A 17,830-nucleotide genomic window follows, 5' to 3' on the forward strand; every position below is an offset into this window, starting at 1 on the left:
AATTATGAGGAATAACATGGTATTATGCTTTATTTAATGTCAGGTGTTTGACTCAAAACACTAAAACACTGCACAGTTGATTCTATAGTGTAGCGAAACTATAATAATATTAATTATGTTTTTAAAGCGCGCTTAAGAACTTGTGCTACGACTTTTTTTGTATGTTAACTGGATAGACAGTTGGATGGATAGATGGCTGGAATGATCAGAAAAAATCCACAATATACATGTTCTGCTTCTCAATTGCATTTCATTTCCACTTCTGTAATTCTTGTTTTCATAAAGATAAAGACGATTAAAAACGATTTTTAAGACAGGAAGCTCCTGTAAACACTAATAAGGAGACGAATGAGGAGTTTTGAAAGTGCTGACAGGTCTGAGGTTTCAAAAGCCACAGGTGCTCCGTTAGCTTGAGCTGTGGAAATCTCCGACTGCTTAACGTGAAAAGGCTAAAAGCGACGGAGCCATGGAAAGTGGCTTTTAGTGGACCAGCCGTTCATCACTTAAGCATGGCGGATTGCGGTCACATTAAAGTTCTAGCTTAAAGGACAAAGCGATGCGGACATTATTGTTCAAGTTTACCGTTTTTGTCCTTTGTATGCATTCGGTGCACTTGTTCCTTGCATGTTCCCTCGGAAAATATATAAATAATAAATAATGCAATGCCATCTGAAAGAGAAACGAAAAGGAATAAATAACATGCACCGTATGTTAGAGAGAGAGAGAGAGACTAATCGCGGAAGGAGTCCCCAGAAACATTTGGGGAGCCAACCATTACGACAGTCCTGTCTCCTGCAATGAAATGACAGCACATTTAAGATTCAGGCCTGACACGAGCCCCGTCCTCTAACTAACTAACTAACTAACTAACTAACTAACTAACTAACTAACTAACTAACTAACTAACTAACTAACTATATTTATAGAAACTATAAAGGAGCTGGTGTCTGTGTGTCTGTGCAGTTGCTATGTCTCTGTCATTCCAACAGTTGGCACATCAAAAACATTTTAGGAATCCCATACTAAATGGCACATGATGACATTGCATTTTCCATTCCAACAGATGGCACATCACAAACAACACTGCTTCTTATGAATTCCATACTAAATGGCAAATGACAATACAGTATGTGCATTCTACAAGGTATTTGTCATTCTAACAGATGGCACATCACAAATGGGAACACTTCTTCATATGAACCCCATACTAAATGGCATATACTGTAGCAACATGTGCATCGAATTTGTCAGTCCAACAGATGGTACACCCAAACATTAACACTGCTTTTGCGAATCCCATACCAAATGGGCTGTAACAGAGACACAGGCATCGCATGTTGCACTGCAAAAATGAATACTGAGGTCTACAAGGATTACTAAGATTTCAACCTGTCTTAGATGGTTAGCACAGCTGGTCATAAAATATGTGGAGCTTGGAAAGGTGGCTGTGACTGTGGACTTGTTACCTGCAAGCTCTGTTAAACTCCATTGGCCCCACTATGTGGACATCGGTGAGCCTCTGGAAAGATCCTGACTTGGATCAGCTTGCTGAACTGGTGAATGTGAACACAGACAGTGTGGCCTTTGACCCACAAGAGTGGTGCGGATGTGCAGGTAGTGGACAAGGCAGATGGGACAGTGGTGTGCGTGATGGGTCTGCCAGGAATCAGGTGCTATTTGTAGTCTTTTTTTTTCATTCAAAATGATATATATTTTGTTATTGTATTGGACAAGCCAGGGCTCCTCCTCTGTGCTTCTTTTTATCTTCTTTATTAATTTTTCAGTATCGTGCAGCGCCAATTTAGATTAAGACCCCCCCCGTCCACCTCCCCCACAAGCTCTTAGGTGACTTAACTTACAAACAGAGAAATAATCAAACATTCATGTGGGTAGACATCTGATCTTTTAATGAAGTGCAGCATTTCTCACTGTAATTTTTCTCCATCACCCCCGGCATTGGTTATTTACATTCTTGGATATTCTGTTGTTTCATTGAGCAGGGGTGAGAGTCATTTCAACTCAATGACTGTATTGGTGGAAAGGCCCCTTGCCATCATGGGCCTCAGGACACACACCCAGAATGGCCTGATGGTAGATCGGCCCCTGGTTCAAGGCTTTCCATTGTATTTTTATAATATTGTTCTGTTTAATAATCATTGGTGTTAATTGTGTACATTCTATTATTTTTATCCCACTTGGTTATTGTTTAGTATCTTCATGTGTCCTTCAATTTTCTGATGTTCCTTGAATTTCGTGGGTGGATCCCTAAGAGGTGGGGCCACCTGTACATCACTGATAAGGATCCACCCCCAGTCCTGTAAAAGTAGGCTGAGAATTGAAGTCCGGTGCAGTTCATTTTGAACATGCGCTGGTAGATTTTGGCAGTTCTCGGGCACATTGTGATTTTTATTTGATTGTTTGCACTGCTTCTCTACATTTTGCCGCTATATTTCTTGGATTATTCTTGTGGATTTCAATGTGGAGCTCATTTGTCTTGGACTGCCTTTTAGGCAAGTCCTTTTTAATTCATTTTTGTTGTATTTTTTCCTTTTCATTCAATAAGTCCTCCTTTATGAAGATTTTTTGTGGCCTCACTTTATACAAGCCAGGGGTTGACAGTGATCCTCTCCCTTGTGGGCCATTTTAAATGCGTTTTGGGAGTATAATTTTTGAACTTTCAGAGTGAAGTGCACTTTGCCCAGTTTGGGTTGAAGCAGGCTGTGCTAGTATAAGCTGGGCTGACTTTTGGTGCACCCCGTTTTGGCAGGCTGGTGGGATTCTGGCCTGCTTCCCTGTGTGTTTTTGAAAGCCTCACACCACCTTGGCCATGTATGAGCTGTTAGTAATTCTGTTTGTGGTGGTGTGCTGGTGGTGTTATATTTATGTCATCATTTATTGTTTGTTAATTATATTAAGAATATACACATTTTTATGTTATCTGTTCTGTTCCTTATTGGTGGAGCCCAAGGAGGCAGGGCCACCTGACGATGCTGGTGGAGGGGATTACACCCAGCAGTATAAACAGAGAAGCTGCTGTGGTATTCACTTGATTGGATTCCTGAGTGTTTGATTTACGATTTCCATTTTTTTTCAGTGCTATTTTGATTTGTTTGCTTTAAGTTTTTTTCCTTGTGTTTAATTATTTTGCTGTCATTGTGAATTGAATTGTTACTTGTGTTTCAAGAGATCTTTTGTCTTCTCCTTTGTTTTTTGTAATGTTCATGTTCGAATGTTTGAGGTTAGCCTGTGCTGTCAGTTCTTTTTCTGGTTTTTGAGTTTTTCAATTTACTTAGCAATAGTTTTGGGCCAGTGCATGCAGAAAGCCTGCCTTTTGAATTTGGGGCCAGGCTGCCTTTGGTTTTAAGGCCTCCTCTGGGCTTTTCCTGACCGTGTTTTTTTTTGACATTTTTCCGAGGTTGGTGTTACATTGCCCTGAGTTGTCACCCGTTGTTGCCCGGCTGCACTCTGGTTCTAATTTGGGACGCTGAGGTGGTTTGTCGTGTGGGGGGTGTGGTGGCACGTTGTGTCGGTTCAGACTCCCAACATTTGTCTCTGACTCTGCGTGATGAGTCTGTGGATTTAAAGATTTGCCAAGTGCCTATTCAGTTTCTGTTCTTATTATTTTTTAGTTATTAATACAAATAATTGTGCCATTTCTGTTGCAGTTTTGTTATTTTTTATTTCATTTTATGGGCACTGCCATGTTGAGTTGCCATCATTATGACGTGGTGCCAGCTGATTCAGCAGGCATCTCCAAAAACACCATAATTAATATAATCACTACGACAGTATAAAGAGTGGCACACCAGACACTTCATTATATTTATAGTTTACAGAATTCATCAAAATTAATCAGTTCTTGTGCTTTAGACCCTCCAGTTCCAGATTCTTTGCTTTGTCTCCTTATTATTCTGCCAGGAGAAGGAGAATGGCAGACCATAGAGAGAGTCTGAAAATGGGTTAGAACAGCGGTTCTCAAACTTCAATTCAATTGAATTGTTGCTGTCTTTCCAACAGATGGCGCATAACAAACATTTGCCGTAATAAAATGTGTTGCATTTATCATTCCAACAGATGGTGAATCACAAACATGAATGCTGCTTTTACAAATCCCATACCAAATGGCATATGACAAAGACATATGCTTTGTATTTATCATTCCAACAGATGGCGCATCACACACATGAATGCTGCTTTTACAAATCCCTTACCAAATGGTATATAAATATACATTGCATTTATCATTCCAACAGATGTCACATCACAAACATGAATGCTGCTGTTACAAATCCCATCCCAAATGGCATATGACAAAGACATATGCTTTGTATTTATCATTCCAACAGATGCCGCATCACACACATGAATGCTGCTTTTACAAATCCCTTACCAAATTGTATATAAATATACATTGTATTTGTCATTCCAGCAGATGGTGCATCATCATCATCATCATTAATACTGCTTTTCTGAATCCCATACTATATGGCAGCGGTTCTCAAACTGTGGGGTGTGCCCCCTAGGGGGGCATGAAGTAACAAAAAAGGGGGCACAACTATTGCCATATTTGGCTTAATTTTGCTATTCTTCAGAAAATTTATATTGGCAGCAAAAAATATAGGAATAAGTTTTATTAGGGTTTCAAAAAAACATTAGGGGGGCGCGATTAAAACTGTTATGAAAACTTGGGTCGCAAATACTTAATGGTTGAGAAACGCTGGATTAGAAGATGAACGGAAAGCAAATAAATTAGTTATTGTCAAACCAGGGAAGAAAGCCCAATAAAGCTCAAAACCCAAAACGTGAATCAAAATTAAAATCAAGCAAACGGGCGTCATAGCGTAGCCAAAGACTTCAAATCCGAAAACTCTTTAAATAGCACAAGTAGTAGCAGTCGAGCGCGGAGCGCGAGTTTACTGAGGAGGCGGTTGAGGTCAATAACGTCATTAGACGCGATCTCCAGTTCACGTTACCCAGTCCTAGAACAAAATGGAGATCTCCATAACACAATGAAGGTTGAAATGAATTTAAACGATAATTCATTTCCATACACACAAATTTATGACACTTACTACAATTCTCTGCTTAATGTTTAGTAGCAGCAAATGATCGGACGGATTGATCTCTGGTTTCGACTTTGGCTTCCTCTCCTGGTCCTCCCAGTTACTCAGTTTGCCATTTTGAGGACAAGGCATAACAGCAGGACCTAAACGCATGGGAGGCATCTTCTGGAGCTCCTCTCCATTTATTGTAGATATGGTGGTGACCTCCAGCCAGGTTCTGTTTATATTTGTATGCCACCTGTTTTGTCATGGTGAGGTCTCAGGGTGTCCCTATGTTCCTTTTCATAACCCTTACTACTTTAGACCTTAGCAGAATGTCCAAAATCACAACTTGAGTCCTCAAGTGTTTACTCGCACTCTTATATTTATAATCTCAGGCACCAAGATGGAGTAACAGACCAGGCAGGAGAGAAGGTTGCACATCAATTATGGATAATATTCCCAGAATAGCAGAGTGCGACAAAACACCAACACAACCTGCTTCATTGTACGTCTGGATCACCAGGTGTCTCCCTGTCTCAGTATGTTTGATCCCTCATCATCTCTTCTCCAGCAGCCTGGCATCCGCACAGATGGTACAGCAGAGTTTCTCTGATAGTCACATTCACGACAGCCCAGCTATCATCCTGGGTCCTTCCTGTGTGGGGAGTGCTTTGAGTAGTGAGAAAGGTGCTATATAAATGTAAAGAATTCTTCTTGTTCTTCTTCTTATTGTTATCCTCATGTACCTCCAGGACCAATGGGATGGCACAGTGCAAGGCCGGCACCTTCTGGTTCATTCCAGGCCTGTTTCACTCTCCTCCAGGATGTGCTCTGAAAACCCCCCATAGGCCCATAAACTCATCCCGACCCTTCCAGTCCTGACTTTTCTACTTTGGGAATGGGACGTCCTGGAGACCACCTTACTGACTCTTTTATACTTTTCTTTTTTTTTTTTTTTTTGCTCAAGCAAACCATAATGAACTACAAAGGACTTATCAGATTTACAGAGGAGTTTACCGGACCCTCAAAAGCAGCTCATCTCAGGACATCTGCATTCTTTCTTCATTTTGCTCAATGTCTGTACCTCCTGTCTTCTTGTACAAATTAGTTTAGAACTTGAATGCCTGTGTCTTGTTATCCAAGTAATTTATGGAGCTTTTGGTTTAAAATGGCCGGATAGTTTACAGCTTAGTATAAGAAAATGGAGACAACAGGAGATTACATAAATAGATAAGTACGAGGATGAGAGCTTTTGGGCAGAGACATCCATCACTGGGACAGCTAGCCAGTCCTATACATGTAACATCACATGACCCATAACCTTAGGTGCAAATTGAACCTGAATAACAGACGAGAGAGTGATGACAGGAGGATATGACGTCAGAGACCGCGAGACGCCAGAAAGGCAGAGAGATGTGGGAGAACGTAACCTCCACTCTGTCGTGATTTGGTTTTCTAGTTGGTTCTTTTTACAAGTTAAATGTACCCTCTTGTAGTTGAACTGGGGGCGGGGGGGTTCTTGAGGTCAAAGATTCCTTTCCTGTCATCATTTGTTCCTAATGGTTTAGGAGTTGAATATGTCGTCACACATGTGCGCGTGCGAGGCAGCTGAAGGGCTCACAAAAGGACAATTCCATGCCAAACCAGGGGGTGGCAGAGTGCCCTGATCCTTCCTCTTTTTCATCAGTAGACCAACCACTGGAAATTTCACCTGGACTCGAGGACATCACTTCCCCTTTAAAACCGCCATGTTTGCCAGTCTTTTTTGTTCTCTGGATGGACTGTTGAGACTTGTGCTTCACTGATAGATAGATAGATAGATAGATAGATAGATAGATAGATAGATAGATAGATAGATAGATAGATAGATAGATAGATAGATAGATAGATAGATAGATAGATAGAAAATGTGAAAGTCACTATATAATAGATAGATAGATAGATAGATAGATAGATAGATAGATAGATAGATAGATAGATAGATAGATAGATAGATAGATAGATAGAAAATGTGAAAGTCACTATATAATAGATAGATAGATAGATAGATAGATAGATAGATAGATAGATAGATAGATAGATAGATAGATAGATAATGTGAAAGTCACTATATAATAGATAGACAGATAGATAGATAGATAGATAGATAGATAGATAGATAGATGTGAAAGGCACTATATAATAGATAGATAGATAGATAGATAGATAGATAGATAGATAGATAGATAGATAGATAGATAGATAGATAGATAGATAGATAGATGTGAAGGCACTATATAATAGATAGATAGATAGATAGATAGATAGATAGATAGATAGATAGATAGATAGATAGATAGATAGATAGATAGATAGATAGATAGATAGAAAATGTGAAAGTCACTATATAATAGATAGATAGATAGATAGATAGATAGATAGATAGATAGATAGATAGATAGATAGATAGATAGATAATGTGAAAGTCACTATATAATAGATAGATAGATAGATAGATAGATAGATAGATAGATAGATAGATAGATAGATAGATAGATAGATAGATAGATAGATAGATGTGAAAGGCACTATATAATAGATAGATAGATAGATAGATAGATAGATAGATAGATAGATAGATAGATAGATAGATAGATAGATAGATAGATAGATAGATAGATAGATGTGAAAGGCACTATATAATAGATAGATAGATGTGAAAGGCACTATATAATAGATAGATAGATAGATAGATAGATAGATAGATAGATAGATAGATAGATAGATAGATAGATAGATAGATAGATAGATAGATAGATGATGAAAGGCACTATATAATAGATAGATAGATAGATAGATAGATAGATAGATAGATAGATAGATAGATAGATAGATAGATATGAAAGGCACTATATAATAGATAGATAGATAGATAGATAGATAGATAGATAGATAGATAGATAGATAGATAGATAGATAGATAGATATGAAAGGCACTATATAATAGATAGATAGATAGATAGATAGATAGATAGATAGATAGATAGATAGATAGATAGATAGATAGATAGATAGATAGATAGATAGATAGATAGATAGATAGATAGATACTTTATTAATCCCAAGGGGAAATTCACATACTCCAGCAGCAGCATACTGATACAAAAAAAAAAACAATATTAAATTAAAGAGTAATAAACATAATTGAACCAAATAGCATATATCTGCTATATTCTGTTTGGTATGGGATTCATAAGATCAATGCGTATGTCTGTTATATACCATTTGATACAGGAGTTGTATGAGCAGCACATCAGCAAAGGTGATGAGTCAGTTTACAGAATGGAGATACGACAATTGGCAGACTGGTGCGAGTGCAGCTTTCCATCTCTTAATGTGGAATGAAAGAAATGATGGAAGTCCCATGCTGACCACACCACACATCGAGAGCTCTGCAGTGGAACTGGTCAAAAGCCCCAGATTCCTTGGTGTGCATTTGGGAGCTGACATTACTTGGTCAATGAACACCAGCACACCACCTCCATAGCCAAGAAGGCACAGCAGCGGCTTGGCTTCCTTCAGAGGCTGAAGAGGCCTACCCCACCTCTTCCAATTCTCTGACTGTAAAGTCCTACAGTGGATACTGCACACAGCAGACAAGATCATGGGGACCCCTCTGCCCCCCATTGAGGACATCCTTATAAAGCCCACAGTATTGTGAAGGATCGCTGACACCCCTCCAATGGTCTCTTTGTCCCACTTCCATCTAGCAGAAGGTACTGTAGCCTCCAGACCAGTTCTGCCAGGCTCTAAAACAGGTTCTACCCCTTGGTGGTCCGGACTCTGAACTCTGTGCTGCTCCCCTGCCCTCACATGTGTTCCTGGTAGATTATTTTTATTCTGTACATTTGTTGCTCCTATTGTTTGTTGTTATTATTTATTTATTTATAATGTATTATAATACTTTACTTGTCTTGCACTTGTCCTGTGTTTATGTATATATTGCACTGCGGTCCTGGGGAATGTCGTTTTGTGCCACTATATGCTGCAATACAATGTATGGATCTATTTATTTCTATTTATTCACTTACCTGTTATTTGTTTGTTTATTTGTCATATTGCTCTTTACCTTTCTTGCTCCTCTCCTGTGTTTATGCATACACTGCACTGCAGTCCTGTCTTTTCATGCCACTGTATGCTGCAATATGGAGTTATTTCTTGCTATCTGTTTCAAATGATTACTGTCTGTTCACTTACTATTATATTTTAATCACTTATTTATTTATTTCTAGCAGAGTTTCTATGCTGCTGCCGCTGGATCGTGTGGGGCTGTGAGTCACCGATGTATTTAATGGGATGGGGTCGCATGTGGCTTCTGAACTGGTGGGTTGCTGCAGGTTGTTGTAGCAGTCAACGTCATTACTGTGACCCTCCTGCTATGTCTGTAAGTGAACCCTAATCCTACCCCTAACCCTAATTTAAATCCTAATCTTAAAGTCACAGAATGTAGCCCTACTCTTAAAAATTAATTTATGGGGCCCTGATGTTAAAAGATTGTCTTCAGGGCCCTAATCTTAACCCTAATTTTAACCCTTATGTTTAATCCTGTATTTTATTCTTTCATATGAATCCCTTCTTATTTAAGTTTTTACTCTAATTTTTTATTATTATTACAACTGGCTTTAAGTCTTATTTAAGAGTAGGTTTAAATGTATATTTATCTGTTTTTATTGCAATTCTAATATCGAACAGCAGAAGCCATTCTATTTGAACCCCCTGCCTTATATCTAAATTTTTTATCGGCAGTTGAACTGATTGTTTAAGACACATTTTAAACACAACTTTAAGACGGATTTTAACAAATAATAGAAAATGTTTTAGAGTACTTTGAAGGGATGATTGGTGTGGGTGCATACAATTTTAAATTAAAAATTATTTTGGGAATCAGCGTGCCAGAGCCTTGCCTTCCGTCTTTCTTTCCCCTAAATCTTAAACCTAACCCTCCCGATCTGACGACTGTCATAGAAGGGCAAGACTGGGTCCCGAGGAAAAAGAGGTGAAGAAATGCTAATTTATAACCTACCTTTGTTTGTGGCCTTCCTTGTACCTCTCCTGTATGTATGCATAAGTTGTGCTGCAGTCCACTGTATGCTGCAATGTGCTGTATGGATTTATTTATTATTATCTATTCATTTACCTGTTATTTATTTGTGTATTTATGATATTGATCTTTACCTTCCTGACACCTCTCCTATGTTTATGAATACATTGCGCTGCAGTCCACTTTACTGTATGCTGCAATGCGCTGTATGGATTTATTTATTACCATCTATTCACCTACCTGTTGTCAAGATAAGTAATTGTTAAACACTTCCTTATATGAAAGTTGATGTTAACTTCTGGTAATTGAGGGATGATCTCTAACTGGCAGGAGAGACATGGCGGTTGTAAGAAAGATGGCTGACCTGTAAATGAACCACTAGAGTAATTCATTAGTAAAGACTTTATTTAAATAAATCTTTCTGTGTTACTTTCAACTGCATTAAAGTCACATATTACAGAACCCAAAGAACATGACATGGTGTCAGAAGCGGTGCAGTTGAAGTAGATACGTGTCCTGCGAAGCATTTGTTTTTTCTCGAAAAAAAAAAAGAAAGAGAAGAAAAGAAAATAAGACGTCGTTAAAATGGAGAAGCTACAGCCACCTCCTAGCCTTCAGCTTTCAGGTAACCTTGCCGAGAACTGGTAACGGTTTAAACAACGCTTCGAAGTATATTTAGCGGCAATTGGTGCAGATGAAAAAAGCGACAAAATGAAAACGTGCATTTTGTTACATATAATTGGGGAGGAAGCGCTGGAAATTTATAACAACTTTCAGTTTGATCAGGGAGAACATATGAAGTTAGACGTTATACTGGATACATTTGAAAGATATTGCATTCCAAAACGGAACGTCACTTTCGAAAGGCACACGTTCTTTACTTGTATACAGAAGCAAGGTGAAACGATTGATCAGTACGTTACCGAGTTGCGCACACGGAGTAAAACATGCGAATTTGGAGAGTTAACAGAATCTTTAATAAAAGACGGGATCGTCTGCGGAATTCCAGATAACGCACTCAGAGAAAGGTTACTAAGAGAGCTGGATTTGGATTTGGAAAAAGCAGTAAGAATATGTAGGGCAGCCGAAACAATCAAAGTACAAGTAAAAGAAATGTGTAATGAAGAAAACGCAGTACACGTGCTGAACAAAAAAGGAAAGAACAAAATGCATTTAAATACAGAGGAAAATAAAAGTGGAAATAAAACAATATACAGCACAAAACAGGCATGTGGACGTTGTGGATCACATCATGCTCCCAGACAGCGCCCAGCATACAATAAAGTTTGTAAAAAATGTGGGAAGAATAATCATTTTGCTCGCTGCTGTAAATCACAAGTGAAACCAAGTCAAGTGCACACTGTAGAAGAAACTGAAGTTGAGGAATTTTATATAGATGCATTGACTGAAGTAAATGGGTAAACTCTCTGGTTATTGTAGAAAGGAAAGATGGAAAATTAAGAATATGTTTAGATCCCAGAGACCTGAATCGAGCCATCAAGAGGGAACATTTCAAACTTCCAACAAGAGAAGAAATTATGGCACAGTTTGCAAATGCAAAATATTTCAGTAAACTAGATGCTTCATCAGGATTTTGGCAACTAAAATTGGATGAGTCTAGTTCTAAATTATGCACATTTAATACTCCATTTGGCAGATATCAATTTCTGAGATTGCCTTTTGGCATAGCATCGGCGCCAGAGGTCTATCACAAAACAATTCATATGATTTTTGAACATTTTGATGGAGTTGACACCTCCATGGATGATATAATTGTATGGGGTTCATCAAAGGAAGAGCATGATGATAGGCTGAAGAAAGTGTTGGATGCTACCAGAACAGCAAATTTAAAGTTAAACAAAGGAAAATGTTTGGTAGGAGTTCAGGAACTAACATTTTTAGGAGATATTCTTAGCAGTGAAGGAGTAAAACCTGATAAATCAAAAGTATCTGCTATTGAAAACATGCCAAGACCTCAGTGTAAGAAAGATATACAGAGATTTATAGGTATGGTAAATTATCAGGCAAAATTTATTCCAAATCTGTCAAATATATTGGCACCTCTTAGACAACTGACAGAAAAAAATGTGGAATGGACTTGGAACTATGAACAAGAGACGGCCTGGAAGGAAGTCAAGAAGCTACTAATAAAAGAGCCAGTTTTAAAGTTCTATGATCCGCATAAACCAATCAAAATTTCATCTGATGCCTCACAATCTGGATTAGAAGCTGTACTACTACAAAAGCATGATGAAACATGGCAGCCAGTTGCATATGTATCTAGATCTCTTACTGGAGCCGAGACTAGATATGCACAAATAGAGAAGGAACTATTGAGTATCACTTTTGCATGTGAACGTTTTCATCAGTTTGTGTCGGGACAAGCTATAATGATTGAAACAGACCACAAACCTCTACTTGCTTTATTTAAAAAACCTCTTAATGACTGTCCACTTCGTATACAACGCATGATGATTAAACTACAGAGATATACTCTGCAGGTAACATTCACTCCTGGCAGATGGATGTTTACAGCCGACACCCTGTCAAGAGCAGTAGATGAAAAGTATAGACATGAAGAACAGAGCTCAGAAGTAATAGAGGCATATGTGGATATGGTGATAAAGGCAATGCCAGTGTCAGACAGCAAAACACAGCTTATTAGAACAGAGACAGCAAAAGATGAAGTAATGCAGATGCTGAAAGAAGTAATTGTTCAAGGATGGCCAGAAAACAAGCATAACTGCAACCCACAAGTAAGTGATTACTGGAACTGTCGAGCAGAACTTACAGTTGTTGATGGAATTATATATAAAGGTTGTAAAATAGTGATACCATTATCATTAAGAAAGCAGATGCTACAAAAAATTCATGAAGGACATCTAGGAATTGAAAAATGCAAGAAAAGGGCACGAGAAGTAATGTATTGGCCCAAGATTAATCAAGATGTAAGTAACGAAGTAGAAAGATGTTCAGTATGTTTAAAATATAGACCTAGTAATCCTTCAGAGCCATTATCACCTCATCCTGTACCAGAAAGGCCATATGAAAAAGTTGGTGTAGATTTATTTACCTGTCATGGGAAAGACTTTCTGATGGTCACTGATTACTTTTCTGCATATCCTGAAGTGTGTGCATTGAATACTACCAACAGTGAAACAGTAATAAAATGTCTGAAAGCTGTTTTTTTCCAGATATGGTGTGCCAAATGTAGTTTTTAGTGACAATGGGCCACAATTTACAAGTCTTCACTTCAAGAACTTTGCAAAAGAATGGGACTTTGTACATCAAACGTCAAGTCCAAATTATCCTCAATCTAATGGACTGGTAGAAAGGTCAATTCAAACAATTAAACATCTTATGAAGAAATCAAAAGAGAGTGGAAGTGATTTTTACAAAAGCCTTCTAATATATCGGAGTACACCACTTGAACATGGAGCGTCACCAGCACAGCTGCTCATGGGACGAAGACTACGATCAAACCTTCCAATGAAGCAGACTCTGCTAAAATCTGGAATGGAAGATAAAGTGCGAAAAGTGAAAGAAAACATAAACAGAAAACAAAAAATATACTTTGACAGAGGAACCAGAATTCTCCCAGAACTGGAAATAGGAGAGGAGGTTAGAATAAAGGAGAGTTCAACAAAAACATGGAATCTGCAAGGAGCAGTTAAGGAACAAATAGACCCTAGATCATATATTGTTGAAACAAGCGATGGTACGGTGCTTAGAAGAAATCGACGAGATATAGTCGTGGATAAAACATCAAAAGAACCTTCAAAAGTAAGCACTGAAACAGTAGAAATGACCACATCAACCAGCAGAATGTCAGAATCGGGCAGAGATTCAAGTGAGACTCTTAGAAGATCATCGAGAGTGAAACAACCACCAACAAGACTGATAGAGACCTGCTAAATGTTAATAAGTTTGTGGGACTCTTAGACCAGCACTCGTAAGAATATAATGTATATAGTTGTCAGTTGTTACTGAAAATAGCCTTGATGTTTGTAACAAATGAAAATCCTATCTAGGTGTTGTTAACTGAACAAATAGAATATTGTATTATTAGTATGATTAAAAAAAAGGAAGATGTCAAGATAAGTAATTGTTAAACACTTCCTTATATGAAAGTTGATGTTAACTTCTGGTAATTGAGGGATGATCCCTAACTGGCAGGAGAGACATGGCGGTTGTAAGAAAGATGGCTGACCTGTAAATGAACCACTAGAGTAATTCATTAGTAAAGACTTTATTTAAATAAATCTTTCTGTGTTACTTTCAACTGCATTAAAGTCACATATTACAGAACCCAAAGAACATGACACCTGTCATTTATTTGTATTTGTCATATTGCTGTTTACCTTTTTTGCACTTGTCCTGTGTTTATGCATATGTTGTGCTGCAGTCCACTGTACTGTATGCTGCAATACGCTGTATGGATTTATTACCATCTATTCATTTACCTGTTATTTATTTGTTTATTTATCATATTACTCTTTACTTTCTTGCACCTCTCCTATATTTATGTATATGTTGCTCTGCAGTCCAGTGTATGCTGCAATGTGCTGTATGGATTTATTACCATCTATTCACCTACCTGTCATTTATTTGTTTATTTGTCATATTGCTCTTTACCTTCCTGCCACCTCTCCTATATTTATGAACTAGCAAAATACCCGCGCTTCTTAGCGGCGAAGTACTGCTTTAAAATTTTTATTAAGAAGAAAAGTAAACCTTTTTAAACTGAGGGAAAATATACCAATAATTATTTGTTAAGGATCTCTTTGTATATCACATTGTCAGTTCGGCCCTCCGGTTGTAATATGACCAAGCTGTGCACTGAGCTTACTCTTGAGCATGCAACCTATAGTTGGCCATGTGAAAAGCAATCTTGCCTCAAATCAATGCCAACCTTTTGTAGGGTCTGTCCCTGAGACTTATTAATTGTCATTGCGAAGCAGAGCCTTACTTGGAAATTGGAGGTGTTTGAATTGAAATGGGTTTCATCAATATCTTCGCATCCAGCTTTTGAGAGTTTAAACATTCATAAACATCCAAGTGTCCACTACTCAGATCATCACCTGTGAATCTAAGATGTTTAAGAGGTATTGGCGGTTGTCCAAAGGTGTAAAATATTTGGCCATTTCGGTACACTTGAAAGCGACAACCGAACAATTCAGCAGCAGCCATCGACTCACATGCAGAACCATAGGTGAAGGGCGTAAGCATTTCACTCTTACGGTGCTCCTGTGTAGTGTAATTATCTCCTGTGCCGTCATCAGTCCACACCTTGAACCTGTCCCAGTCATTCAATACATAAGACACAATGTTCCTCCGGATATCAAGAGTGAGCCTGATATGGCCATGCAATATGTAACACAGAGAATGGAAAAGGCAGTCGCCATCTCCGGGCATGGAAACCACTTGGTAAGTGACAGTTCTTTGATCGATGGTGATCACCTCGATAGACATGTTAATGGGGGTACGGTTGGAACGATAAAGAAAATGGATACCTGAACAATGTAAACGAAGTCTAAAATACTGACAATAACTATAGTCGTAATAAACGAACAATAAAACAGCGGAGAAGCCGTGGATTAAATAAAAAGGCTGCAGTTATCAGCAGGGAGACGTGAATACCGTGGCGAAGCAAGGAAGGGAATGAAGAGACTAGAGCGACGGACAGCCTTATATAGGCAGGCAGCCAACTATGTGGGAGACGTGGGGATGGGGGACCCAACGCCGCCTCACACAGCGACCGAGCTGCAGGCTATGGACGTATATATGTACGTAAGTAGGATTCAGTTAGCGTTGGGAACCCGTGTAAACCCGGAAAGTTCAATACGGCAGCCGACAGTGGCGTTATTCCACCGAAATAAGTACGTACATCGGTTTCGGTTAGCGCAGGGAAGCAGCCTATCAAATTTCGTGAAGATGGGGCCATAAATAAGAAAGTTTAACATGGCGGACGTTGTTGACCATTATGACTGTTATGCGTAGGATTTCGAAATGAAACATGTTTAACTTTTATAAGTAAGCTGTAAGGAATGAGCTTGCCAAATTTCAGCCTTCTACCTACGGGAAGTTGGAGAATTAGTGATGAGTGAGTCAGTGAGGGCTTTGCCTTTTATTAGTATAGATACATTGCACTGCAGTCCACTTTACTGTATGCTGCAATGCGCTGTATGGATTTATTTATTATTATCTATTCACCTACCTGTCATTTATTTGTATTTGTCATATTGTTCTTTACCTTTTTTGCACTTGTCCTGTATTTATGCATATGTTGTGCTGCAGTCTACTGTACTGTATGCTGCAATACGCTGTATAGATTTATTTATTACCATCTATTCACCTACTTGTTATTTATTTGTGTATTTGTCATATTGCTCTTTACCTTTTTTGCACTTGTCCTGTATTTATGCATATGCCGTGCTGCAGTCCACTGTACTGTATGCTGCAATACGCTGTATGGATTTACTACCATCTATTCATTTACCTGTTATTTATTTGCTTATTTATCATTTTGCTCTTTACTTTCTTGCACCTCCCCTTTATTTCTGTATATGTTGCTCTGAGGTCTACTGTATGCTGCAATGTGCTGTATGGATTTATTTATTACCATCTATTCACCTACCTGTTATTTATTTGTTTATTTGTCATATTGCTCTTTACCTTCCTTGCACCTCTTCTGTGTTTTTGCATATATCGCACTGCAGTCCACTGTCCTGTATGCTGCAATGCACTCTATGGATGACATGACACTAAAGTCACTTGGTTTGACTCGAGTTGGAGTCTCAGCTGTGTAGCTTAGGTCTGCCTGGGCTTCTGATTCTGGATTATATTGAACAGATGAACAGTTTGTGCTTTCTCTCTTGGGAAGTAAGAGTTTGTTGTGAATTCCCGGTCAGCAGAGGTGAGGGGTGACCACGTCCTCGAGAGGGTCGTTGTCCTGGGTGATATGACACTATGTGAGTGTGTCGTGTTCTTTAATGATTGAAGCCCCACCCGCCTGGTGGGCACTCTATAGCTGGTAATGCCAGAGTTCAGGTGAAGGCACTATATACTACTTCTCTGCCTCACGTAGCCAATAACCAAAGATTTAGGGTCAATGTGAAAAACAAAGCATTTTCCGCCTAAACCTCTTTGACGTTCCTTTAATGAAGTATTTGTAACCCTCTCGCCGTGTTTCGAGAGCAGCATATAAATACACAGTAGAGAGTCTGAATTGCATTGCACTGAATCATTGAGACAGAAATCCTGAATCGGTCGGATTTATTCCTTAATAACGCTGCGCTGGATTAATTTAGCAGAGTCGTCATTTTCACTGAAGCAGCGCGGCCCCCAGAGACAGCACTAAATACACCCCTGTGCACACAGGTGAGCCACTCAGACGCCTCCGTTCAGCAAAACTTCAAAACATGAAATTAGCAAGCAGCCCGGGGCGACCTGCACGAGGGGGGTGAACGACGGTGGGCCGCCTGAAGGAGTGGGGCGGGGCTTAATAGCTGGTATGGCGCATGTGAAACCTCAGGCCAGACGGAGCGCGTTAGAGACCTGAGGTTCAGGTGGGCTGAAGGTGTCTGGATTACACGCCGCTTATTGGCAATTGAGCGATAAACCTGTAATCTCCTGACAGATTCAGTCCGCTCCGCTCTAATCAGCACTTGTCTTCCTAACCTCAGCGTCGCTGCTCATCTTTCCA

At 39.0% G+C, this 17,830-nt stretch overlaps 1 protein-coding gene across 1 annotated transcript in view; it reads left to right on the plus strand.

The window, feature by feature from the left end:
- The window catches only part of pkd2 (polycystic kidney disease 2), a 913,849-nt gene that overhangs the window by 713,611 nt on the left and 182,408 nt on the right, over positions 1 to 17,830 (plus strand). The window lies entirely within an intron of this gene.

Source organism: Erpetoichthys calabaricus, chromosome 5 (assembly GCF_900747795.2).
Source record: "Erpetoichthys calabaricus chromosome 5, fErpCal1.3, whole genome shotgun sequence".
NCBI lineage: Eukaryota > Metazoa > Chordata > Cladistia > Polypteriformes > Polypteridae > Erpetoichthys > Erpetoichthys calabaricus.